At 35.7% G+C, this 27,301-nt stretch overlaps 1 long non-coding RNA gene and 1 pseudogene across 1 annotated transcript; both read right to left on the bottom strand.

Annotated features, from left to right (window-relative positions):
- Positions 1 to 29: 29 nt before the first annotated feature.
- On the bottom strand, positions 30 to 21,061 carry LOC120197378. Its single transcript, XR_005523257.1, has 3 exons — positions 21,049 to 21,061; positions 20,183 to 20,190; positions 30 to 184 (listed from the first exon to the last, which is right to left on the bottom strand). It is a non-coding gene; the product is annotated as an uncharacterized LOC120197378 (long non-coding RNA).
- On the bottom strand, positions 343 to 10,999 carry LOC120197377 (annotated as a pseudogene).
- Positions 21,062 to 27,301: the final 6,240 nt, after the last annotated feature.

The following is a 27,301-nucleotide window of genomic DNA, read 5'->3' as shown; positions in this document are numbered from 1 at the left end:
ATATGAGAAAATAGAAAACGATATTGCATTGATATATTCAGTTCACTTGAAAGAAATTTCCAATCGTATCTGCTGTAACATGAGCAAAAATTGATGCTAATTGTTTCTTACCACTACAAAGCATGCCTGATAATGTCAGACTACCTTTAAATATGGTTATATTATACATTAAAATGATAACTTGCTCCCAAGTCAAAAAGTGGATGCTCTGCCAATTTTTCATGGCAGTGGTTTCAAAATTGAACACCATCTGAATCAACATACTTTCTCTTAATATGCATAAATTCAATTCATCAATGAGCCTAGGCAAAGCCCAATCAATGGCAGAAGATAAATCAATTTGTTTTAGCATTTGAGTTTTGAGACTTTTATCCGTTAAGTGGCAGCTGAGGTACCATCATAATGTCCTCTCCATGCATTTCCACTATCAATCTCACTGCAAGTTTGATTGGGAACTGCCACATTTCCGAGATCACAGAAACACCAAATGCTGGAAGTTAGTTCAAACTGGTGTCGTTGCCTACTCCCAAGGATCATCGCCGACAAGTAATATGTCATTTTCGTGATCCACATAAACTAGTTTCCAGTCGGAACTTTGTGAATCTTCCATCTGCCCCTCGATACCAAACAAACGTGCTAGATCATGCCTGAGTTCATCATACCCTTTGTAGCGAGTCACATCAATTGACCTTCCCACAGAGCCTCGCTTTTGCACCTTCACAAGTTCAAACCAGCACCAAACATTTAGAGGTTATACTATAACATTGGGACTTACTTAAGCTTCCTCATAACATATATGTATCACGCTAGTGAATAAAAACAATACTTGTTTAACTTGAACTCATGTTTAGGCTCGGAAAGTCTTGAGGTTAAAAAAATCTGATTATAATGTACATGCGGCATTTCTATTTGAGCTTCTTACATACCTTTGTATATGTTCGCATACGTTGAGTTTGGTTGGCCCACAATCTGCCATTTAAAACTTCTGCATCGTTTATGGCAACGTAATTTGAACATCCAGTTTTGAAAGGTATGTTTGGCACGCCAAACGACTAAGAGCTTATTGCAGCAGTGGACATCTCTGTGTCAATATCTCTTGGATTGCCACAATAATTAAAGCAGGTTTTGAAGATACTTTTGAGAATCATATCCCCTTGATAACAAAGTGTCAGGTGCCAATCCATCAGTATTAGGTGTAAATGGAAGATTGTTCCGAGGATGTGATTGGACATCACCTTCCAAAAAGGTGGGAAGGGAGAAATTATGCTGGATGGTGCCTAAATCCAGGCAATATGACGTTCCAGAAGAGGATGCTTCTAATTGGTCTGGCACGGTACTTTTGTACTTCGATTGTTCTGGACCTTTAATAGCAGGTAGCTCATGTTTGATTCGGACATCAGACTTGCTCTGAAGCTCCTGAACCAGTGTACTTGCAGGCTCAACAACTGGATCTGTCACCAATATGGGCGGTACTTGCTGACTTCTGCTTAGAAAGCTTGATGGTGAAATGATACATGCATCACAAGGCTCACATCAAAGGAAGAAGTAATAACTCTTCCAAATGATCCACTCGTCCAAGCATTGGAAAAGAAGATCAGAACAGAAGCAGACTTACGACGACTTTTTGAATGAGATCCTGATCTTATTTAGTCAAGATGTCTTCTGGAGATACAACCGTATGTCTCTTATCTTTCAAACGGTTCTTGAATCGCATCAATCCGATATCGGGAACTCAAGCTATGTCTATTTTACTGAAGACGGTGCATGCAGAAAATCCTTTACGGGATTTTGTAAATATTACGAATTTTTAATATTTTTATTGATTATTTGTAATATAACTTAATATAGGATGATGCATTATCTTTTAGGATTAGATTTATTACTTTATTAGGAATTAAGATTGGGTTAAAAATATTATCTTTAGTTATTATTATTTTATTAGGAATTAGAGTTAATATATGTTTAGTTTATTATTATTTTATTCATTAGTTATTTAGGACCTTTAGAACTCAGCCCCTATATAAAGGAGGCTTCATTAAACTTTGTAATTCAAGATTTCTTTGATTAATAATACAACGAGAGTTCGTTTTTACAAGTGTTGATTGCCTTGTGCCTTCGAAGCTTCTTCTCCTTGAGTTCTTTCAAGTTCTTGTGAGGGAGTTTAATCTTCACAATCCAATTTGCCTTTTCATCGCGACTAAGAGGGTTGGTTAGAGCCATATTATCGTGTTTGCCTTTTCATTGCGACTAGGAGGGCTCGATAGGACATTATCCATCGATTTTCCACATATCCATCCACGTCATCAATCATCTTTATCGTTCACCTTCATAAGGAAGATCTTTTGATTTATTGGTTATCTTATTTTATTTGCAATTCATTTATCTTTTCTTTATCTTATTTTAATCTTATTTTTATCTTGTTTCCAGCACCAAAAAGAAACCCTATCTATTGCCGCCACCTTCCCGATTCATCCCTTATTGTTCTTCATCGAGTCTAGATCTTTTCTAGGTTTGATTCTTCAACAAGAGCAACGTTCATTAACAAGCCACCGCTTCCCTATCAATTGGTATCGGATTTGGGTCGATTCATGGAAAGAAACAAGCAATCTTGCTTGTTCTTGCACACAAAACCGTCAAGGTACCCCAACGGAGCTAGTTCACAAAAGATTCAGCGTTTCAGGTTCTTTTTATTTAATTTTAATTTAGATTTAAATCCTTCTTGTTAGTTTGCTATTTTTTCAAAAAAACAAAAAAACAAAAACAATAAAAAACAAAAAAAAAAGGCCAAAAAAGCTAAAATTTCAAAAAATTTCAAAAAATTTTAAACGAAGGTATTTATGGCTGATTTTATCCATATATCATATTCATTCTAAGAGTAATCCCCAGTCCAAATTTCACCCCAATAGGAGTTCATTGGAGCCTTCAAATACATCATTCAAGTTTCATCGGCAGATTCGGTTTAGAATCTTGTCGAATTTCTTGAAAATATTTCAGGAGGAATTTCGTGGTGAAAATTTCCAGATTGAAAATTCATATATTGAAGATCATTCAAACAAAAAAACATAATTTTTGGAGATCAACAACACCTTTGAACAAAGCGATCAAGAAAAACAGATTGTTTGAGGACTCACTGTTCAACAGAGTCTACTGGATACTAATGAAGGTATTTGGTTCTGAAATTTTACAAGTGATTTCTTGACGCATCGAAAGACATTCAAGAATTTTTCCAGAATTTTTTGACACCGGTAACCCCATTCAAAAACGTTGCTCAAGTTGATCTAGCGTTTTCCAGGTTTCTGGGTTGGTTCTTTTTTTTTTCTTTGACTCTTAGTGCTTTAGGTTCTTTTTTTTCCTTGTTATTGTTCTTTTGCATTATCTAACACATTATCTTCCTTGTGTTAGTAGGACTAAAGAGTTTGCATACTTCTTCCTTCTTTGCATTCTCGTTCTCTTGGAGTCTAACCCTTGTTTGGCCTCTTAGAACTTTTAAGTTTTTTCTTATCGCCTTTGCTAGTAATCAAACTTCGATACGAACTGTGGAAGACTACTTGGTAAAGTGAGTTTTAAAGAGTACAAGATCGGCTTAATTGCCTCTCGTTCTGTTACTTTCTTGGAGTGACTTGTGAGGTTTCTTGCTTTGTTGAATTTTCTTCCTTTTATTTTTATTTTACTTTAAAATTTTCTTTTGAGTGTTATGATTTCAGGATGGGCGACAATAACAACAAGACGCTTACAGCTATCTTAGCCACACTTACCCGACTCACGACTCAAGTTGAAAGATTTGATGAAATCGTGAGAGAACGACAAAAACCACAACTGGATCTACCAAACCAGAATCCAAGACCAAACAATGTTAAACTTTTGGTACCCGGGCGAGAACAACCACGTTTTCAAGCACCCGAACTCTTTTCAAAACCAAAGTTCACGATCCCGTCTTTCAAAGGAGACAATGATCCAGACAGGTACATCGAATGGGAAGGAAAAGTTGATCTCATGTTCGCATACCATGACTGCCCCCAAGCTCAACAAGTTCACCTCATCACCACACAATTCGAAGGATGTGCTCGAACTTGGTGGATGCAAACAAGGAAAAAGATCCAGAACTTCCAAATTCCAACAATCACTTCTTGGACCGACCTTAAACAAACCATGAGGAAGCGATTCCTACCGACACATTATACACGTGAAGTTAAACTAGACTAGACCGACTTCGATAAGGTAGAAGTTCAGTTGAAGAGTACTATAAGGAGATGCAGTCCTTACTCAATAGGGCTAACATAACCGAAAAAGAAGAGGTCACCGTGTCAAGATTCATCGTCGGTTTAAACTCAAACATCATTGATCTTCTTGATCTACAAGGGTACGAAAACCTTGAAGACGCACTAAAGAAAGCAATGACAATCGAAGCACAAATCCAAATGAGATCTCGATTCAGTGAACATTACCAAGGTACTTCATCCTCTTACCAAGGTAATCCTTCAAATCTTTCCTCATCTTCTACTCCATCTTCTCTAAAAAAGCCAAGAGATGACAAACCTGACAAGGAGAAAGAACGACCAGCAAAGAATGACACACTTCCAGTCCCTAAAGATCAAATGATAATTTGTGAAGAGGTAGGGAAAGCAAAAAAAGAAAAAGTTGAGAAAGAGGCAAAAGCAAAAGAGGTCACTAGTTATAAAAGCCAAAAGAATAATGACCCATGAGAGGTGAGTGAACCTAAATGTGAGAAGAAAAGAGCGACTCAAAATCTATGTGTGAGCGCAAAAGAATTGAGAGAGAACCTTCTTTACAAACAGCATTGCATCCTTGTTCGCTTTAGGGAATCAATTGTTTCGATTTTTAACATTAACAAGGATTTGCCTAGTGTTTTTTTTATCTCTTTTATAGGATTTTCGAGAAGTGTTAGGTGATCTACCTAACGAATTACCACTGAAAAGAGGAAAACAACGCCAAATCAATCTAATTCAAGGTTCCATCATACCTCGTCAAACATACAATCTCGAAGAAACCAAAGAGTTGGATTTGTTACAAAAAGGCTACATCCAGGAAAGCCTTAGTCGTGACGCCATCATAATGACGAAACATGATTTGAACAACTCTACAGGCTTTATAGTTCGTGCACAGGAAATCCATGTAAATGATGAAATAGTAAAAGCAACACGAGACTGGCCCACAACATCTTCCATAGCCAAGAGTTGTCGAATAATATTAGGTGACCCTCCTGACGGGTTACCACCTGAAAGCCCTAATCACTATGTCATATCAATGAAGAGTCGCAATTTATGGGAATCCAAAGACCGAGGTAAACAAAACACAGTAGACGATGCACTACCACGAAGGTATACTCTTACCTATCAAACACATACTAATATTCCGAGAATTGAATATATCAAAGATCTATATCATAATAACTCGGATATTTCTGATATTTCTACCCATACTTTTAAAAGTGCTTCTAATGAGTTTTATCGTGTATATGAGTTTCCTTGCCAACTAAACAGGTTCTACAGTCCAAAAATCTCCTCCAGAGAATTTTTAATTCATGAACCACACTTAAGAGACTTAAGGGATTACTTTAACAAACCAGTTGATATGGTTTTTAATCACTCATTCTCGCCACACACGAATAAAACCATGGAGAAATTATCTGAAGCAATCATACAGAAAACCAACAGTGGTCGGCACCATGTTGAATTTCAACCTAAACATCAGATTACAAGACTTGTATGCAAAAGAGGATTTCAAGACTACAAGAAATCGGTTCCTACAAAGAAAGAACCTCGACTAAAACGCATAAAGACACATCACATTGATCCTGGTAAATGTTTCACAAGTTTTTCTTCCAACAAATATAATTCTCTTTCTCTTGGATTTTCAGATTCGAGGACGAATCCTTTTGAGGAGTGGGGGAATGATACATGCACCAGAGTCCATAATACATGCTTCTTTGGACTAATGCTTCTACTCGAACCTATTAGAAGAACAAAGTCTCGAAGATTCAAAGCATATCTATTCGGTAAGTATAATGTGAATAAATCATTAAATGATTCTAATGTTGCTCCCTTTAATGTTTCAGATTCGAGGTCGAATCTTTTTGAAGAAAGGGAGCATGATACATGCATCACAAGGCTCACATCAAAGGAAGAAGTAATAACTCTTCCAAATGATCCACTCGTCCAAGCATTGGAAAAGAAGATCAGAACACGACGACTTTTTGAATGGGATACTGATCTTATTTAGTCAAGATGTCTTCTGGAGATACAACCGTCTGTCTCTTATCTTTCCAACGGTTCTTGAATCGCATCAATCCGATATCGGGAACTCAAGATATGGCTATTTTACTGAAGACGGTGCATGCAGAAAATCCTATACAGGATTAATACGGGATTTTGTAAATATTACGAATTTTCAATATTTTTATTGATTATTTGTAATATAACTTAATATAGGATGATGCATTATCTTTTAGGATTAGATTTATTATTTTATTAGGAATTAAGATTGGGTTAAAAATATTATCTTTAGTTATTATTATTTTATTAGGAATTAGAGTTAATATATGTTTAGTTTATTATTATTTTATTCATTAGTTATTTAGGACCTTTAGAACTCAACCCCTATATAAAGGAGGCTTCATTAAACTTTGTAATTCAAGATTTCTTTGATTAATAATACAACGAGAGTTCATTTTTGCAAGTGCTGATTGCCTTGTGCCTTCGAAGCTTCTTCTCCTTGAGTTCTTTCAAGTTCTTGTGAGGGAGATTAATCTTCACACTCCAATTTGCCTTTTCATCGCGACTAGGAGGGTTGGTTAGAACCATATTATCGTGTTTGCCTTTTCATTGCGACTAGGAGGGCTCGATAGGACATTATCCATCGATTTTCCACATATCCATCCACGTCATCAATCATCTTTATCGTTCACCTTCATAAGGGAGATCTTTTGATTTCTTGGTTATCTTATTTTATTTGCAATTCATTTATCTTTTTTTTATCTTGTTTTAATCTTATTTTTATCTTGTTTCCAGCACCAAAAAGAAACCCTATCTATTACCGCCACCTTCCCGATTCATCCCTTATTGTTCTTCATCGAGTCTAGATCATTTCTAGGTTTGATTCTTCAACAAGAGCAATGTTCATTAACCCGCCACCGCTTCCCTATCATGAAACCTGAAAATTATTGGTAGAAGGTGAAGTTGAACATGATGGAGCATCACCACCTGTAAGACCAGAATGGGTTCTCATAGCCATAAGTGGTTTGTTCTGATTCGGAGGTTGGCTCACCACAGGCTGTTGAGGTTGCATGTACATTGATGTTGAAAAGCCATTGCTGCCATGTGTTTGTGGACTTTGAGAAAGAGGCAACTGTTGCAATGGTTGGTTTTGTTGATGCATTGGCTGTTGCTGCATTAATGGAGACTGCAACTGTGATCCAGTTGGTAAGAGATTATTGGTACGACTGCTGCTGCTGTTGCTGCAATTTCTGTAATAGTTGTAAATGAAGCTGCTGTTCAAAGAGGCCCTGCTGAGCCAGTTGATGAATCTGTAGCTGCTGCTGTGTCCTCTGAGACAGACTCCGCTGAAATTGCATTTGTTGTTGTTGGCTCTGTACAAGGTTAGATTGTTGTTCCATCTGTTGTTGATTCTGCGTCTCTTGAGGTAATGACGTCAAAGGATATGAAGTCTTATTAGCCAAAAGGATAGTTTGAGTTGACTGGCTATTGCTTGTTAGTAATTGTGGTTGTTGCTGCTGAATCTGAGAATAAACACCTGGCTGATGCAAATTTTGATTGAGAATCTGGTTTGCGGAAGTGATGCCATTATTTATTTGAGCCGATACAAATTGTTGTTGCAACTGCTGCTGCGCCTGTGACTGTTGTTGTTGTCTTTGTTGCTGCTGTGTCAGCGGCGGTTGTGATTGTTATCCTTGTTGTTGTTGTTGCTGCAGCTGCTGTAGAGGTGGCTGTGGCTGAGGCTGAGGCAGCTGTTGAAGATGAGACTGCGGCTGTTGTCGCTGCAACTGCTGTTGGGATAGTTGCTGTTGATTTTAATTCAGAGGAGTCTGCAATAACTGCTGGGGCCATGTCATAGACGCCTGAGGCAGCTGGTTGACTTGGTTTGGATTAGTTTTGTTGAACTGCATATTTAATGCAGGTAATGATGGAGCTTGAAAATTCAATAATTTGGAAGGATCGTCAGTGCTAAGGTTATTTTGCAAAGGATTTGAAGACGCAATTGGAGGAAAGAGTCCTGATTGAGCAGCTGCCAGCTGATTATTTTGTTGCATGTTCATCCACTGAACTAAACTCAAACCAGGAAAGACTGAACTAGGTGAGTCCTTCATGCCAAAGTCATCTCCGAGCCAGGGCATAGTTCTCTTGAAAACATTCTTAACATCACCGTCATTATCTGTAAAAGCATCTTCAAAGATTAGAACTAAGTTCTTTACTTTTCCTGTTATTTGTCCTTGTTTATATAGCAAGATATATCTAATAATATGGTTCACCTGGCATCCCTGGTAGCTTGGGGAACCTGGGCCTGAAAAACAGTGGCGGGCATACGCAGAAAGGAGTTACAGCAGGCTCAATATCCCAAATTGAAACTCAGCTAGGCCGTTCACCAGAAGTTGATTCATCCCATCCTACCTGTTTAGATATAGAAGTAAATTGCCAAAATCAGAAAATAACAAGCCTTTTCTCCTTATGCAACAAATATCAAGATTTACATGTTACCCTGGCAGATAAAGATTTATGTAGCCAAGTTCATATATATTAGAGCCATGTAGTATAATGGATACAACAGATGAACTTAAAATTTGCATGTTAATAATGTATTTTCCACTGAAATCACGCCAGACATATTTGGGAAAAAAAAGTACAACATAAAAATGGACAACACTTGCATTCATACTATCAAAATGTCCAAAGAATACCTGAAGATTGCGCCACTGTGAATTCTTCCATCGCACAGGATCCAGGTCGCTGATACCAGTAATTGTACCCATGTATCTGCGTACTCTAGACTCCTCGATTTCAAACATCATTCTAAACCGTATGCCAAGAGAAACTTGGGTATACATGGTTTTGTTATACTTTGCCAAGGGTACCACAAACTCAAAAGGACTTGCCCTATCAAAATTAATAAAATCTATTCAGACATATCAATACCTTATCTTTTATGACAAAAAAAGATGATTACTTGATAACAATGAATTAAAGGACAGTCAAAAATATATTATAGGCAGAAATACCTTGGATTATAGAATATAGTAAATGGGCTGTTATTTGCAGCAGCATGAGCCGCAGCAGCAAGGATCCCAATATGCATGCTATCACTAGAAATAACCGATGAAGAGAGAGCTGGCTGCTGTCTATTAGCCCGCCTTATACCCAAGAGAAACTGCGACTTTTCATCTCTACATTAAGCAAAGAGTTCCAGTTAAGCAGCATAAAATTTATATATGAATGTGTGTCACTATATATGTATGAATATGAACCATACCTTATGAAAAGAACAGAATCACCAGCAAAAAGTCTTTTGTTGCTAACAAAGACACTCCAACCAGTATTTAGAAGGTGCCTCTTTGGTTGACCTGCAAAGAAGCCATTATGCATTGAATTATATTATTCCATTTCTTTATCCTCAAACTGTTTTGAGTAGCATAATACAGTGAACAGAATGATATGACCTGTATAACAAAAAGCATTATTAATTAAGTTGTGAAAGATGGATTTCTTTATCCTCGAACTGTTTTGAGTAGCAAGGATGCTAGTGAATATATTTATGAGAACATAAGTAATGATTGCTTTCAGCAAAAACACAGACTTCTAATTCTGAATCGGAAGAAGGGAGACATCTAGAAGAAACTGATACCTCGATAGATATGCCTAAATGTCCATGTCTTCTCATGTAAATCTCTGGCTACTAGCTCTTGAGCAGGTAGTTGCATCGAAAAATCCTATCAAACATCATCATTTTAGTCTCGGTAAAAGTAGGCACAAAATGCTTACATGGCTCTCAAATCGCAAAATAGAAACCGAAATATTGAAAATTTTTACACACCAGAGGAGGGAAGATCTTCTCAGCTGCTCTATGAGGCACAGAAAATCCACCATGAGTGCTAGTGTCACTAGCTGTAAGAGTCTTGCAAAAGAACTCAGCAGGTTGTCTACTTTGGTTGAGGCCTATATCAGATGCCAGTAATGCTTCCCTGTCATACTGTAGAATACTACTTTAAAATTCTTCCCCAAATTTCAGGAAGGGAAAAGGAGGCAGTTACTGCGATATTAATGTAGTAATTCTCAAATGGATTAGTTGACCTACTTTGCTTACAGGTTGAAGAGTCATCTGAGCATAGACCTCATCAGATTCCGGATCAGCCTGGTTCAAAATTTAAATAAACAAATAAATTAGAAGCTTCAAAGAACCTTATAACTTCCTTTTTAGATCATTTCTAACTGTTACAATGTTTACACCATCCGGATGACCACATGGATGCACCAAATACCTAAGCCAGCAACGACTTAGCTTCAAGGAAAGCGATATTGTCAATCAAATGGTGCAGCACATAGCTGTTCACATGCATCTCGAGATAAATGCACAAAATTCATTTAGGAAACAACCACTATCTCTTCAACGGTTTAAAGAAAAAAAGAAACTTGGGATAACAGTGGCTTGCTTTTGCTTACATGCAATGTGACATTATGTAGCATGCAAATTAACTTGGAAGGAAGGTTAGGGTAGCTTGGAACGAAATCAGTCTCCTTCTGCATTGATGCCGCAACCTGAGAAGAAATATACATTATTAATTAGAAAGAATAAAAAAATCATAAAAGACCAGGTTCAGAAACAATTATTCCATAGCAATGAATGAGGAAAACGACTCACTTGCTCGCTATGGCCTTGAGGGAAGTAAACCACCAAACTTCCAACTGGCGGCAAAGAAACAAGTGGTCCAGCACAAGCATACCATAATTCTGAATTGATACTCTTCATTTCTCCTGCATTACCGAAACCAACCAGTATCCCCCCCCCCCCAAAAAAAAACCACACACACACAAACAAACAAGAGAAGGGAAAAAATTAAAAGCTTCAACTACCTAAAGATTCACGTCGTAACCGGTTTTCGTCCGGGCACGAAATATTTACTTGATGGGAAAAGTGATGTGAATAAATGGTTTTAAAAATAATTTGGGAGTCGCCATCGGCCTTTTGGTTCAGGTAGGTCGAATACCTAAAAAATATCTTTTAAAAGAGTTTTTAAGAAAACATCAATTAAAAGATAAACTGATCTGCGTTTTAACCAAAAATTTGTTCTTTTTAATAATAAAAAGGGATTCGTGGTCGGTTACGTTTAGGGAATGATTAACACTCCTACAACGCCCAAAATTGGTACTTTTTAATTATAAATTGTCTCTATTATTAAAAATTAACAATTCAAAATATATTTAATTCATAATTATGTTATTTCAAATAATTTAAAGAAAATATATTAATATGTATAAAATATTTATTTATTTAGAAATATCAGAAAAGGGCTTCTAGGTGCTTTAAGACAGCTCTTTTCTTCGATATTAATAAATAAATAACTAAAAAAACATTTTTTTCTAAAAAATAATTAATATATAATTTATAAAAAAACAAGATATTTATTTATTTAAGAATATCAGAAAAGAACTTCTAGGTGCTTTAAGACAGTTCTTTTCTTCGATATTAATAAATAAATATTAAAAATATAATAATTTTTCATAAAAATGATTTAAATAAATTATAATTTTTATAATATTTAATATAAATATATTTATAAGACTAAGATAATAATAAAATAATAATTAAAGCCATAATTAAAATATAAAAGTGATAACAAAATAATATTGTAATTAAATAATGATCAAAATAAAAGAAATTAAAATTATAAAACTAAATATAAAGTATCAAAAATAAAGATAATAATTTGAAACATTATGAAAGATAATGGTTAATAGTGTAATTTAACCTAATTAATTAATACGGGATTAAAATAAAAAATACTAAACTATAAGGGACTAAATTTGATATTTACCTAAATATATTATTTAATACTGGTAAGGACTAAAACATAATAAAATAAAATTCAAAAACTGAATTAAAATGTTCAGAAATTAATTTCAGTGACTAAATCGTAAGGATTATAAACTATAGTGACTGCGGAAATGGTTTACCCATGATGGAAATTACACGCACACCCCTCCCCCCAAAATGACGTCGTTCGGGGGAGGGTTTATAAACCCTAAACGCCTGGCCCGAAGGGCCAAGCTTTCTCATTTCTTTCTTTCTCAATTTCTCTCTAAAACAGAGAGAAGAAATTCTCTCTCGTCTCTTTCTTGCTTCCCTCAACAGAGGGAACTTCGGCCGCTGCCGGCCACCATACCTTGGCGTCAGACGTCACCGCCGGCCACCGTGAGCGGTGGCCGGAACTATACAATCTCATACCAAAAGGGAGCGCTAAACACCCCCAATACCGAATCCAACCTTACTTTTCTTTAAAAAGCTCCTAATCGGAGCAGATCTACAAGAATACCTTCGGGTTTTGGTGGTTTCAGGCGACGTTTACTCTCCTCTGTGGTAAGTTTCTTCTACCTTTTCTTCTTCCCTTGATTTGTTGTTGACTGAGATCGTTGGTAGTTTGTTGTTGTTGTGTTTTGTTATCTGTTTTTCTTCGTTAGTTGCTTCCTCTTTTTTTGTTTTTTCTGTCTCCCTTCTCTTTTTCTTTTTCTTTTTCTGTCGTCGTCCTTTTTTTTTGTTTTGCAGGATCCGGTGGCTTTTATAGCCACCACCGAGCCATGCTCGGACCGGTCTAGAGGGGGAAGTTCGGTGAGTCACCGAGCTATGTGGTGACTCACCCCATAGCCGTGACATGTGGGGAACAGCTGGCCTTCTGGAGACTTCTGGCGAGGGCGGCGGCAGCTGGAACGTCTGGAAGCAACGGCGGTGGCCACGTGGTTGTTCTGGAATCTTGGAGGCGGCTGGGGATCACTGGAAGCAGCGGCTGGGAGCTAGGGTTTGAAAACCCTAGCTGAAACCCTAAATCAGTTTAAGGTTTCCATTTGGGTATGGGTCAGTTCTGGTTGGGCCTGGGATTTGGGCTTGTAAACGGGCTTCCAGTTTTGTAATTATTTATTAAATAATAATAATATATAATATTAATATTAATAATAATAAATAATAATAATAATAATAATTATAATAATAATAATAATAATACTAATAATAATAATAATAATTTTAATAATAATAATAAATTTAAATGAAAAAATTGATGTCTACAGCTGCCCCTCTTTGCTCATCCTTGTGTTAACAAGAATAGAGCAAAGACGAAAAAGACAATAATTTTTTCATTTGGCTTTTTTTTGAGCAGGATGGAAATGTTGAAAACATCATGCACTGAAGGGCTTACAGATGACTCGAAGGTTTGAAAACATCAAAAAGCTCCCGAAGGATTTTTGGAAACATCATGCACTGTAGGACTTACAGATGACCCTAAGGCTTTAAAAACATCAAAAAGCTCCCAAAGGCTTTTTGGAAACATCATGCACTGCAGGACTTACAGATGACCCTGAGGCTTTGAAAACATCAAAAAGCTCCCGAAGGCTTTTTGGAAACATCATGCACTGTAGGACTTACAGACGACCCTGAGGCTTTGAGAACATCAAAAAGCTCCCGAAGGCTTTTTGGAAACATCATGCACTGTAGGACTTACAGACGACCCTGAGGCTTTGAAAACATCAAAAAGCTCCCGAAGGCTTTTTGGAAACATCATGCACTGCAGGACTTACAGATGACCCGAAGGCTTTAAAACATCAAAAAGCTCCCGAAGGCTTTTTGGAAAACATCATGCACTGAAGGGCTTACAGATGACCTGAAGGTTTTAAAAATATCAAAAAGCTCTTGAAGGCTTTTTGAAAACATCCTGCACTGCAGGGCTTACGGATGACCCGAAGGCTTTGAAAACATCATGCACTGAAGGGCTTACAGATGACCCGAAGGTTTGAAAACATCAAAAAGCTCCCGAAGGCTTTTTGGAAACATCATGCACTGTAGGACTTACAGATGACCCTAAGGCTTTAAAAACATCAAAAAGCTCCCAAAGGCTTTTTGGAAACATCATGCACTGCAGGACTTACAGATGACCCTGAGGCTTTGAAAACATCAAAAAGCTCCCGAAGGCTTTTTGGAAACATCATGCACTGTAGGACTTACAGACGTGGGAAATAGTTTACTAAGTAAGAAACTATGGAAATCGTTTTCTTACTATTCAACAATTTCATTTTCAGAAAAGACTGAATGAGAAACTATGGAAATCGTTTTCTCATTATTTTTTGAAATAATATGTTGATTGGGTAACATGCCCCAATCTCAAGATAATTTTCATTCTTGTGGATTGCATCCATCACTTCTTCAGATGTTTGCATGATTCCTGTATTTGCGGTTTTGAATACCTTCTTCTTGTAAGGTATTTCTTACCTTGAATTTTCTTGTTATTCCGAAGATCTGTAAAACTTCATGTTTGAATGCACTCAAATGTATCAATGTAATGCATTGTTTATTGTGTAAATGATGTTTTTATGAATGCATAAATGTTGATGCAATCTTTATTTGTCTTCAAAGTGGTGAACTTGGTCTTCCTCTAGTTCATCATTTATTGTCAGGGTTACCTCTGGATATCAGTATAGAAACTTATGCTATCAAGCTTGCATTTCTGCAGAACCATCTGATCAACTTGTATCTTTGCGTCTTCTTTGCTTCATGAAAGTCTCAGAAGAAATGTTTCATTTGTGGAACTCTTGCTGTAGTCAGATCTATGACTTTGATGCCCCATCTTGTCTTGGATAAAACCAAATTTCTTTGCTTGGACTTGTGTAGAAATCCCATAAAGCTTTCATCTTTGAAAAGAGAATCTATCATCTGACTCAGCAGGGATTAATTAGGAGAGTAGAGTCTGTTCTAATTTAACTCTTGAAACATCACAAGGAAGATTTATTCCAATTCCTTTCATGTCTCCACATATAATCAGATCTCGAATAAGGCAACTTGGACCAATATCATGTCGAGATGCTTAACAACAACCTGTAGTTCAACCTTAGTTGACCCCATTAGTTTCTTGTTTAAAATTTCAACTTTCCTTGGAAAGAAATCTTCATTATATCTCACTTCTAATCTTGGGGTTAAAGAAGACAAACTTCATCTTGGATCAATAAATGGAAACCATATGATTGCAACATTGGTTCAACACCATAATCACTGGTTCGTAAAACATTTAACAATACAATCATCTTTTCCTGTGGTTTCTTCTCGGATTATTGGTCAAGGAAGCATTTGACAACACATTCATCCTTTTCTGTGGCTTCTGCCAAGATTTCTTAATCATTGAAGCTCTTTGCCTAGTGTTCAAAGCTTTTGTATGATGTCACAAGACCATTTGAGAACAAAACTCAATGAGGATACAAGTGATATGTTGGTATGACCAAAAAGTTGGTCAAATTCACAAAATGTGCTGGTGTTGAATTGAATAGGAAATACTAACTGATCTTGATATTGTCTCAGGCAAGGGTAAGTGTGATATTGATCACATTTTCTTCTTTAATGAGCGTTGTAGGAATTAGAAACAGACTCACTATAAGAGCCATGTATGGAAAGATATCCGTAGAATTCTTGATGCTGGGGATGAAACGCACATGATAAAACCCCAAAATAGATAAAAATTCAGTTCAGCCTAGCTTGAAAATGATAACCCTAGTAACAGTGGGAATGGGTAATATGTGTAAGTCGAGCTTCTCTCTTCAATGTCATCAAGTAAACAAAAACTGATATGAAAAACAGCTTCATAACCTCAATAGTATGGTTGAAACTAACTGCCAGGAACCTCAAAGAAATATTTTTAATTATCACCTACACATAAAAGGCCAAATTCAGAGTTTGAGGTCTCGATGAACTGATCCTTGGATCGAATGGTCTACAAAGGGACCATCTTTGTAGTTTATCAAAGAACACATTGTCATGTGACACATGGTTTAATAAGATTGGGTATTTGAAACCATACTTGCTGAATAGATATTTGTTCAACAACAAGATTCTAATGCAACTGCCTGATGAACGAAGCAATTATGTATAGTCTGATCTACTGTCACTGTTTTTATTTTCAATCTTCATATCTTTCTGTCTCATTAGAAATATTTGTTTAAGTCAATGATCTTGACACAGGATATTGTGGGCCTTCAGCATGCCCCAACATTGGCTAATACAAGTGTTCAAAATGCATCAACAGTTCTGATTCTGATTGAAATGGGTTTTCAGCATGCCCCAGCATTTTGCTGATAAATATTCAGAATATTTCAACATTTCTGATTCTGATTGAAAAGGGTTTTCAGCATGCCCCAACATTTGCTTCTTGTTAATCTGAGCCTTCAAAATGCCCCACATGGATCTGTCTGAAGGAACCTTTAAAATGCCCCAACAATTGCTGATACAGATGTTAAAAGTGTGCTCAACATTATTTCTTGTTGAGATGAGCCTCCAAGAATGCCCAAATATTCATATTGTTGTGAGCCTTCAAAATGCCCCAATATTCTATTTCTGGTTGAAATGGGTCCTCAAGATGTCCCACATGAAACATTTCTGTCTGAAATGGGCTTTCGAGATGCCCCAATATTCTGCTTCTGGTTGACTCTCAATGTCTGTTTGACTTGAATATCATGATCCCCACGAGGTCTAATTTTGACAATACACTATTGTACTTGTGGCTTTATTCATGCCCCAAATCTGTTTATCTTGAATACTCTCATTCTGATGTTACTGAACAGCAATGTTGTCAAGTAACTGGAGAAATTCTCTTTATGTTGTCATAAACTTAAGAAGTACTCAATCATTCTAACAGAAACGTCTGAGATATGTGTCTTCTGAATGAGGTGACCATTTTCTGTATCTGGAGGGATTTAGTCGGACAGAGCAGTAAAAATAGCTTGGTAATCCGTTCCAGGCTGACACAGTGGCTTATCATCTTTCAGTGAAGGTCATCTCTGAAATATACTTTTATGTGGGAGAGAAACCAATTTATGCAAACAGTAATCTGATGCAATGGCAAGACTACATATACAATGGTACAAGCTCATCAAAAATCCGCACCCATGCAACATGTTGATTCTGATAACAACTCATCTTATTATGAAGCGATCTTTCAGGATGATTTCACAGATATTGATAGTTTTTCTGATATCGAGGAAATCATGAATTCTGATTCTGATGAGGAGAGTAACTGTTATACTTGACAAAAATGGGATTCTCAGAGGCTGAGTTTTCAATAACCATGGAGAGATGTGGTTCAGATTCATCAATTACAGAATTGACAGATTTTATATGTGCTGATCAAATGGCTAAGGTTACTGATGCACTTCTTATGGTAGAAGATAGGAAGCCATTATGCAATGATCCAATTATAAGCAAATGCGAAACTTGGGCCATGATTTGTGGAAAAGGAAGAAGCAGAAGAAGCTTGAAAAGAAGCTTCTTAATGAAGATGATCATGCAATTCACCTTTCAATTCCAATGATTGGTTCTGGGGTTCATACCAAACCAGATCAGATAACTCAAAGAACACTTCCAGAAGATGCTATTGGGTCTCCTTATTTCTACTATGAGCAAATTCATATTTTAAATCCAATGATTGGTTTTGGGGTTCATACCAAACCAGATCAGATAACTCAAAGAACACTTCCAGAAGATGCTATTGAGTCTTCTTATTTCTACTATGAGCACATGACACTTGCTCCAGTTAATGTTTGGACTGGAATATCACAATACTTATTCGATGTAGAGCCAGAATTTGTAGATTCGAAGCATTTTCATGCTGTTACACTAAAAAAGGCCTATATTCATAATTCTGCCAATTGAGAATAGATTTTCTCTTATTCTGCTTCCTCCATGTGCTGATGCTTTTCCATTGACAAAGAGATGATGGCCTTCCTTCGAGTGTCCAGAAGTATGTTCTTGATGAGTGCTGAAAATGGAATCTGGTATGGGTTGAAAAGAATAAAATTGTTCCACTTGAATCTGATGAGGTGGAAATGCTTATAGGTTTCCCTAAAAACCATACACAATGATCTGTATAGAGACATGTTCCATGGTGGTATCAATGTCCTATCTCTTTTCTCTGGGATCAATGATACAGAAGTTGCCTTTTATTGTCTTGGCATACTTTTGAAAATAGATGTGCAAGAACTGAATGATGATCGGTTGGAGCAATTGATGAGTAGATTTGTCGAATTCGACCTTGTTGTCAATTGCATCCAGTGTAACAACCTTACTGGAAGAAATAAACATCATCAGGATTAAATAGAAGATTTTTATTGGTGCATTTTCTTGCAATGACTGCTACGACAACTATCTCTTCTGCTGCTCCAAAATACACACTGCCATATCATACTCTTCCCTAACCATGGACAAGTTTAGTTGATGGTAAAACTGGTTATCTCAACTTTTGGAATCCTGTACGGCATACAAATGTAGGATTTGTTCCAATGTCTTATTCTGTGCCATAAGTCCTTAAATTCAAATTCAGCAATCTTCTGAAGGACATAATGGATATCATCTTGACAAAGAAAATGATCGGCATAGAAGAAGTAGCAATGATGTATCAAGACTTGAGCCAACATCACAGTATAACCAGAGTGCAGGTAGTGACTTGTTCATGGTTCTATGATGTAATCTTCTAGAGAACATGAATTGATGGTTGGGGAAAATAATCTGTCTGGTGATACTTATCGCCCTCAGCATGAGATAAACGATAATATTTCTTGATGAGCTACTAATAATGTCATAGGAGAGTGTCACAAGTTCAATTCTCCAGACTTTCTGGCTTCTTGGACCACTTTCCTTCAAAAATGTGAAGCGCTTCATTCTTCTGGCTTCGTTCATTCTTTTTCTACAACAGAGGTAGAATAAGCAACAATTGCTTTAAGGACCTTCCTCATTTGAGACTGTACTGTTTGAAAATGTTTTTTCTCTTTTCTTTCTGAAAGAATTTTGCAAAGTATTATCCCTTTCAGGTTCACAATATAATCAAATCATAAACAATAAGTTTAATGAATATCCAATAAATCAACTACACTTTTAAATCATTCAAAAATCATAGTCCTATGGAAAGTGTCAAAATTATTGATTGATTTAAGGTGTAGGTGGATTTTGGTAAAGTAAGGTTCTTTCAAGTTGGTTCAGTATGTCGCTTCGGGGTTCCACTAACTTGAAGAAATGGTTATTATGCTCATCTTGTAGAGATACTTCTTGATTCCAAAATCTCGGGAACGTCTTTTGGGATGTGCAGTGCTTCATTTAAGATCATCTCTTATGTCGTTTGTTGCACCATTCAATATTCGAGCCGCCTTTTTTAGGTTTTCAACTCGAATCCTCCTTTGGTTTCAAGATGTTATTTAAAAATTTACATCTTGAACCCCCTTTTATCATTTTTCATATCATGCATTAAAGATTTTAAAAACCAATTTTTGCAAATAAAAATCAATCTTGAGAGGCGGAATGAATTCTAAAGATATTCTCTTTAGATGCCTTCAATCTTGCTTTGCTTGACTTCGATCTGCCTTGTTGAGGATTTTTCCATCATCTGGATCCCTCTAGACTGCCAAATTTTGGATTCATTTCCATTTTCTCATATCTTCAACGTTTCTTGCTTTTCTTGTTTGTACTTGATCAACCTTGTAACTTGAGGCTCAATAATTCACCCATCTTGATTCAATTTTTTCTTTTTCTTTTTTTGTTTTGTTTTTTGTTTTTTTCTTCTTTCTTTGCTGGATGAGTATAATACTTCAATTGCTTTGATCACCTCCTTTTCCTTTTGCATTTTGGAGGTTTTCCATTATTCTTGATTGGATTGATCTTCAAGCACTCTGTATTTGACAGACTTTGTAGTTCAAAACTTTCATGACTTCATGGAAACTTGTCTTCGTAAAAAAATGTATTGACAATCTTTATTCTTGTGAGCCAATATCCTTTACCTTGCCCCCCAATGTAGAGGGTGATCCTTGGTTAGGGTTGAATCAGAAGAAAAATCATTCAGGCTCAAATGGGGACAACAAATGATATATATATATATATATATTAAAGGATAAATGAAACAATGCCGTTCATCATCTCATACACAGAAACCTTTGTAAAAAGAGGTATCCACAGAGGGATGAATATTCAAGATTAACTTTATTTACATGAAAAAATGTAATTAATGCATGATATATTTATTTCAATCAATCACTTTCCCTTTCTTCTTTGAGTATGCCCTAATCACTCGAAATTATCATCAATGAGTTGGTCCATGATGCCTCATCTCGTCTCTTCTTGCAGTAAAATTCACGAATAATTGAAAGTTTGGTTCTTTTGAGGTCTTTTGGTTTATGATGGTTTTGTGTTTGGAAGGACAAATGTGTGACTTTTAAAGTCATGTATATGGTGGAAGGGATAATATCATAAACTAACCAACTCTATCCGAGAAGGTAAACATCTAGAGTTGATGTCTCAAAAACAAGTAAACACATTTCTTCAGAATCTTAGATAAATGTACGGTCAAAATTTGGTATTAGTAAGGATCAAGTAATTGGCATTGGATGGAAGGTATAATTTTATCACTTGCCAATAGATCTATAACTCTTGATAAATTAAAATAATATTTAATCTACTTGATACTCAATAATCTCAAGATTAAAACTTGATTCCTTGCTCATAACCTTAATAAGCAACACACATTTATTTATTGCACAAAAAGCGGAGAAAGGAACAAAAAACAAGTTCAAACAAGATGCTGAAAATAGAAAGGTACTACAGTGGTAGATAACACTTCCACTTGTTCATGCATCATCACTCCTTTAATGTCGGTTGTGTAATAAGATCAGAGTCATTTTCTTTATTTGCCCCCCATTTCTTGATCATTTTTTGTGTCAAGACTCTTTTGTCAACAAGCATCTCTATTTCTTTTAACAGTTGCCTACAATTGCCCGTGGAATGCCCAAATACTCCCAAGTGAAAATCACAAACACTACTTTGATCATAGCTATGAGCAGAAGGGTTTGGTGACATTTTCATTGGTCTTGGTGTGATGTACTGACCTTTAACCAAATGAGGATACAAGTCTGAAATGGAAGTTTGGAATACTTCCAAAGTTTGTCTTGATCGCATGACTTTCTTTAGTCGATCCGAACAGTTACTTGCTCTTTTTCTTTTGCAATTGCGAGGACTCTGGATGCAACATTCATTCACATGATCAGCTTTTGCTTTTTGATCCGTCAGGCTCCTGGATGTGACTTTTGAATTTTCTTCACTGATTACATTCTCAATTAAATCTCCACTTGTCACAAGATTCTCGAATTCCTTTGTCGGATTTGCCTGCATCAATTCGAAGAAAGGCGATGGAAGGGAATCACGAAACATACGTGATATTTCTTCTTCTAACATGGGAGGTTGAACTTGTGCTGCCATTCCTCTCCATCTTAGGGCATATTCTTGAAATCTTTCATTGGCTTTCTTCTTTATTCTTCGAAGATCCATACGTGTTGGAGCTAAGCCTTTAACATACCGATATTGTCCCAAAAATGCATTAGCTAGATCTACCCATCTATTGATCTGTTCTTGGGTCAACTGATTGTACCAAACTACTACTGGGCCAATAAGACTATCATGGAAAAAATGAATTAACAGATCATCAGAACTCAAATATCCTTCCATTTTTCTGTAAAACATTCTCAAATGGATTAAGGGACAACTGGTGCCATCATATTTCTCAAAATCAGGCATTTTGAATTCATGAGGAATAATAAAATCTGGAACCAAGCTGAGCTTTCTTGCTTCTAATTCTTTGTGGGAAGTATCAACACATTTCATATTTTTAATTGCTTCATCCATCTTCTTGAATCTTTCCTCATATTGCGAATAATGAACAAGGCTATTCTTTGGGTTCAATTGGGATGCCCCAGAGGGTTTTACCATTTTCGACTCTTCAATCTGACAGCATGGTTGCTCTTTATCAATTATCTCTTCTTTATCAGATGTCACATACTGAATAATTTGATTTGATCCATCTGGTACTGAATCTGATGTTTCTTTCCTTATATCCGGAGGTAACCCTGTCAATTGTTCTGGCCACTGGTCTTGTAGTCCCTTATAAGATTGCTCCATTGTTTTCATGACGACAGTAAAGTAATATGAATGAATGACCTTGGTTTTACTATTACAAAACCTTTCATTAATTATTAACATGTTTTTATAATTAAAGTACATGACAATACTTAAATAAAAATGTGAAAAATGCATAAATGGAAAAATAAGAATGCAAAATGTGCAATTCAAAGATATAAAAAGTAAAAATAAAAAATGAAAATGCACAGATACAAAATGTAAATGCATGTATGAAAAAGGTGTTACTTAAGAGTGATCATCTTAGAACAGATTTCATTGAACACAAAAGCTTCAGTACATCAAACAAAACTTTTACATGTAGGGGACAACTTTCAGTCCTAACTTCAACAAAACTTTACATATAGGGAATAACTTTCCCATTTTCTTCCCTAAAACCAAGTTAGTTTATCAACTTATGGGCCATATTACTTGTCTAGACTGCAGCTTCTTCCATGACATTCTGGTGTTATTTCATCTCCTATGTCAATTCTCGGAGTTGCTCATTTTCCCTTGTGAGAGAACATTTGTGTTCAAAAAGTTTTTGGACAAGATCTTCATGTATGTTGCAACTCTTTTTCAGTTTGGTGACCCCTGCTATCCACTCTTCTGGGGTATTTCCTATACCAGCATTTTGAAAGGCTTGACTGACCTTCTGGAAGTCTTCATGTATGGTTTCCATTTTGGTGCTCAATTTATCGTTTTCAATCTTCAAATGACGTATTTGAGCTTCAAACCTCAGCAAATCTTCTTCTTTTTGGGCGCACCTACTGATATTCTTACCTTTGAAGAATTTTGGTATTAATCTATCAGGACCCTCGGTTACCAAACTAGGTCGATCATTTACCATAAATTGTAAGGATCCATGATCTAAAAGACTTTGGACTCGGCGTTTGAAGGCAAGACAATTCTCGATGGTATGTCCTTGAGCTCCGACATGATATTCACAATGAACGTTGATGTCATACCAATTTGGATACGGAGGTTGGAACGGTTTTATATAATATGGATCCACTTCTCGTGCTTCAAGTAGCTTCTCATACAACTCTTTATATGATATAGGTATAGCATCAACATGAGAATCGCCTTTTGTCTTGAATTGAACCTGAGTTTTAGATATCGGGAGCATACTAAACTTTGATGATTTCAGGTTACATGATTTCTTCTCTTCTCTGGAAGCTTTTACAATTTTCATAATTTCTTTGGTATCTCCAGATGACTTGTGAATACGGATGATGATTGTCTGTAACTTCTCCAATTGATTAGGATCAGAAGTCCCTTGCATATTTGAGATTGCAGGATTATGTTCATTAAGCTTTCTCTCTTTCTGTGCAGGAATCTCTTCTCTTTTGGCCAAAACAGATATTCTATCCATCATCTTGGACATCTGCTCTCTTATTTCTCGTATCTCCTCTTGCTCCTTAATGGACACATGATCTCTAGGTGCATAGCTCTCTTCTATCCTCGGAGTTTCCTCAGGATGTCTTTTCTTGGCCGCATCATATTTTGTTTGATCATAAAACTTTTTGTCCATTTACAATTTCTTTCCAATACGATGAACAGTCTTTCAAGTAAACACCTTCTGGTTATGCTATAATCATGCAATGCAAACAAAAGAAATGAGAAAAAAATAAAATAGTTAGTACTAACTAATGAAAAAAAAATCTATCTATCAAGGTATAAATCTTAACCTCATGCTTTCTAGTTCCATGCTTTGTTTGGAAAATTTAACCTAACCGCATGATTTTTAGTTTGCAGGCATTTATTCAGAAAAAATAATAAATTAAAAAATTAAAAGCTAAAGCTTATTTCTCCTTTGTGTACACCTAAGGACAGAGGTTCAGTACTGTCTTAGATTAGGAGAAGTTCTAAGGTTTATTATATGCAGAGTTTCAATTCTAGGAGTAAAGGTACTCGAATTGTCCTTGTTAGTGCCCCCTTAGGCTGCCAACCCTCAATCCTAGTCCATTACAGATTTAAGTGGATCGAGTTCAATTCGAGGGGATACATTTCTCTATACCTGACACGGAGAATAAATTCTCACGAAGACATAGAGCATATGAACCCCGAAAGTTACTTGCTAGGTCTGACACGGAGAATAAATTCTCACGAAAACGTCGCTTTCACTCCCACTTAAAAGGGACAAACTCAATTATAGAGCTTTATGTTATGCAATGCAAGTGTGTTGTGTGTGAGGAGAAATGTTCAAACCTCTAACAGATAAATGAAATAATTAATACCTGAATAAAAAAACCAATATTAATATAAAAATAATAAAAATTTGAAAGAAAAGAATTAAAAATTAAATAAATGAATTTTTAATTTCTAATTAATAGAGACAATTTATAATTGATTTTAAAGTTTGACAAGGTCCCCAGCGGAGTCGCCAAGCTGTCGTAACCGGTTTTCGTCCGGGCACGAAATATTTACTTGATGGGAAAAGTGATGTGAATAAATGGTTTTGAAAATAATTTGGGAGTCGCCATCGGCCTTTTGGGTCAGGTAGGTCGAATACCTAAAAAATATCTTTTAAAAGAGTTTTTAAGAAAACATCAATTAAAAGATAAACTGATCTGCGTTTTAACCAAAAATTTGTTCTTTTTAATAATAAAAATGGATTCGTGGTCGGTTACGTTTAGGGAAGGATTAACACCCCTACAACGCCCAAAATTGGTACTTTTTAATTATAAATTGTCTCTATTATTAAAAATTAACAATTCAAAATATATTTAATTCATAATTATGTTATTTCAAATAATTTAAAGAAAATATATTAATATGTATAAAATATTTATTTATTTAGAAATATCAGAAAATGGCTTCTAGGTGCTTTAAGACAGCTCTTTTCTTCGATATTAATAAATAAATAACTAAAAAAAACATTTTTTTCTAAAAAATAATTAATATATAATTTATAAAAAAAACAAGATATTTATTTATTTAAGAATATCAGAAAAGAACTTCTAGGTGCTTTAAGACAATTCTTTTCTTCGATATTAATATAAATAAATATTAAAAATATAATAATTTTTCATAAAAATGATTTAAATAAATTATAATTTTTATAATATTTGATATAAATATATTTATAAGACTAAGATAATAATAAAATAATAATTAAAGCCATAATTAAAATATAAAAGTGATAACAAAATAATATTGTAATTAAATAATGATCAAATAAAGAAATTAAAATTATAAAACTAAATATAAAGTATCAAAATAAAGATAATAATTTGAAACATTATGAAAGATAATGGTTAATAGTGTAATTTAACCTAATTAATTAATACGGGATTAAATAAAAAAACTAAACTATAAGGGACTAAATTTGATATTTACCTAAATATTATTTAATACTGGTAAGGACTAAAACATAATAAAATAAAATTCAAAAACTGAATTAAAATGTTCAGAAATTAATTTCAGTGACTAAATCGTAAGGATTACAAACTATAGTGACTGCGGAAATGGTTTACCCATGATGGAAATTACACGCACACCCCTCCCCCCAAAACGACGTCGTTCGGGGGAGGGTTTATAAACCCTAAACGCCTGGCCCGAAGGGCCAAGCTTTCTCATTTCTTTCTTTCTCAATTTCTCTCTAAAACAGAGAGAAGAAATTCTCTCTCGTCTCTCTCTTGCTTCTCTCAACAGAGGGAACTCCGGCCGCTGCCGGCCACCATACCTTGGCGTCAGACGTCGCCGCCGGCCACCGTGAGCGGTGGCCGGAACTATACAATCTCATACCAAAAGGGAGCGCTAAACACCCCCAATACCGAATCCAACTTTTCTTTAAAAAGCTCCTAATCGGAGCAGATCTACAAGAATACCTTCGGGTTTTGGTGGTTTCAGGTGACGTTTACTCTCCTCTGTGGTAAGTTTCTTCTAACTTTTCTTCTTCCCTTGATTTGTTGTTGACTGAGATCGTTGGTAGTTTGTTGTTGTTGTGTTTTGTTATCTGTTTTTCTTCGTTAGTTGCTTCCTCTTTTTTTGTTTTTTCTGTCTCCCTTCTCTTTTTCTTTTTTTTTCTGTCGTCGTCCTTTTTTTTTGTTTTGCAGGATCCAGTGGCTTTTATAGCCACCACCGAGCCATGCTCGGACCGGTCTAGAGGGGGAAGTTCGGTGAGTCACCGAGCTATGTGGTGACTCACCCCATAGCCGTGACATGTGGGGAGCAGCTGGCCTTCTGGAGACTTCTGGCGAGGGCGGCGGCAGCTGGAACGTCTGGAAGCAACGGCGGCGGCCACGTGGTTGTTCTGGAATCTTGGAGGCGACTGGGGATCGCTGGAAGCAGCGGCTGGGAGCTAGGGTTTGAAAATCCTAGCTGAAACCCTAAATCAGTTTAGGGTTTCCATTTGGGTATGGGTCGGTTCTGGTTGGGCCTGGGATTTGGGCTTGTAAACGGGCTTCCAGTTTTGTAATTATTTATTAAATAATAATAATATATAATATTAATATTAATAATAATAAATAATAATAATAATAATAATAATAATTATTATAATAATAATACTATGGAAAAGACTGAATGAGAAACTATGAAAATCGTTTTCTCATTATTTTTTGAAATAATATGTTGATTGGGTAACATAAAAATGTTGGTGATGAAGAATCAACTTTATAGAATTATAGACTCAAAGCAAGTGATCTCCAATTCATGAAAAAGGTAATCATGAATATTCTTATATAATTAAGACTTTGTCTTTGCCCCTTGTTTCACCTCCAATTTGCAAATGATAAATGATCCCAAACCCAAATCTTTCCCTCTAAAAAAAGGGAAACTTTACGCTTAGTTCAGTTACAATAACTTCGTTTCTTGTCTTGTTGCTAGCTACTTTCCATTTTTATGGAAATGGAATTTTAAAGGATTTCTCAAAAGATCATAGTATAAAGCATTAAATGACACAAAACAAGAAACTAATTTCTTTAAACCAACAACAATTTTAGAGGGGATCTGGCTATTGTAGGGGGGAAATCCATCAACAGCTAAATATATATATGCTAATAATTAAGCAAAAATCTCTTTCGAGTACTCAATCCGAATTAATAGACCAATTACTCTGATACAAAAAAAAAATCTACCGATACTCAAATAA

The sequence above is a fragment of the Hibiscus syriacus genome, unplaced genomic scaffold (assembly GCF_006381635.1).
Source record: "Hibiscus syriacus cultivar Baekdansim isolate YM2019G1 unplaced genomic scaffold, ASM638163v2 tig00117048_pilon, whole genome shotgun sequence".
Taxonomy (NCBI): domain Eukaryota; kingdom Viridiplantae; phylum Streptophyta; class Magnoliopsida; order Malvales; family Malvaceae; genus Hibiscus; species Hibiscus syriacus.
This window is presented reverse-complemented; position numbering and strand designations above follow the sequence as displayed.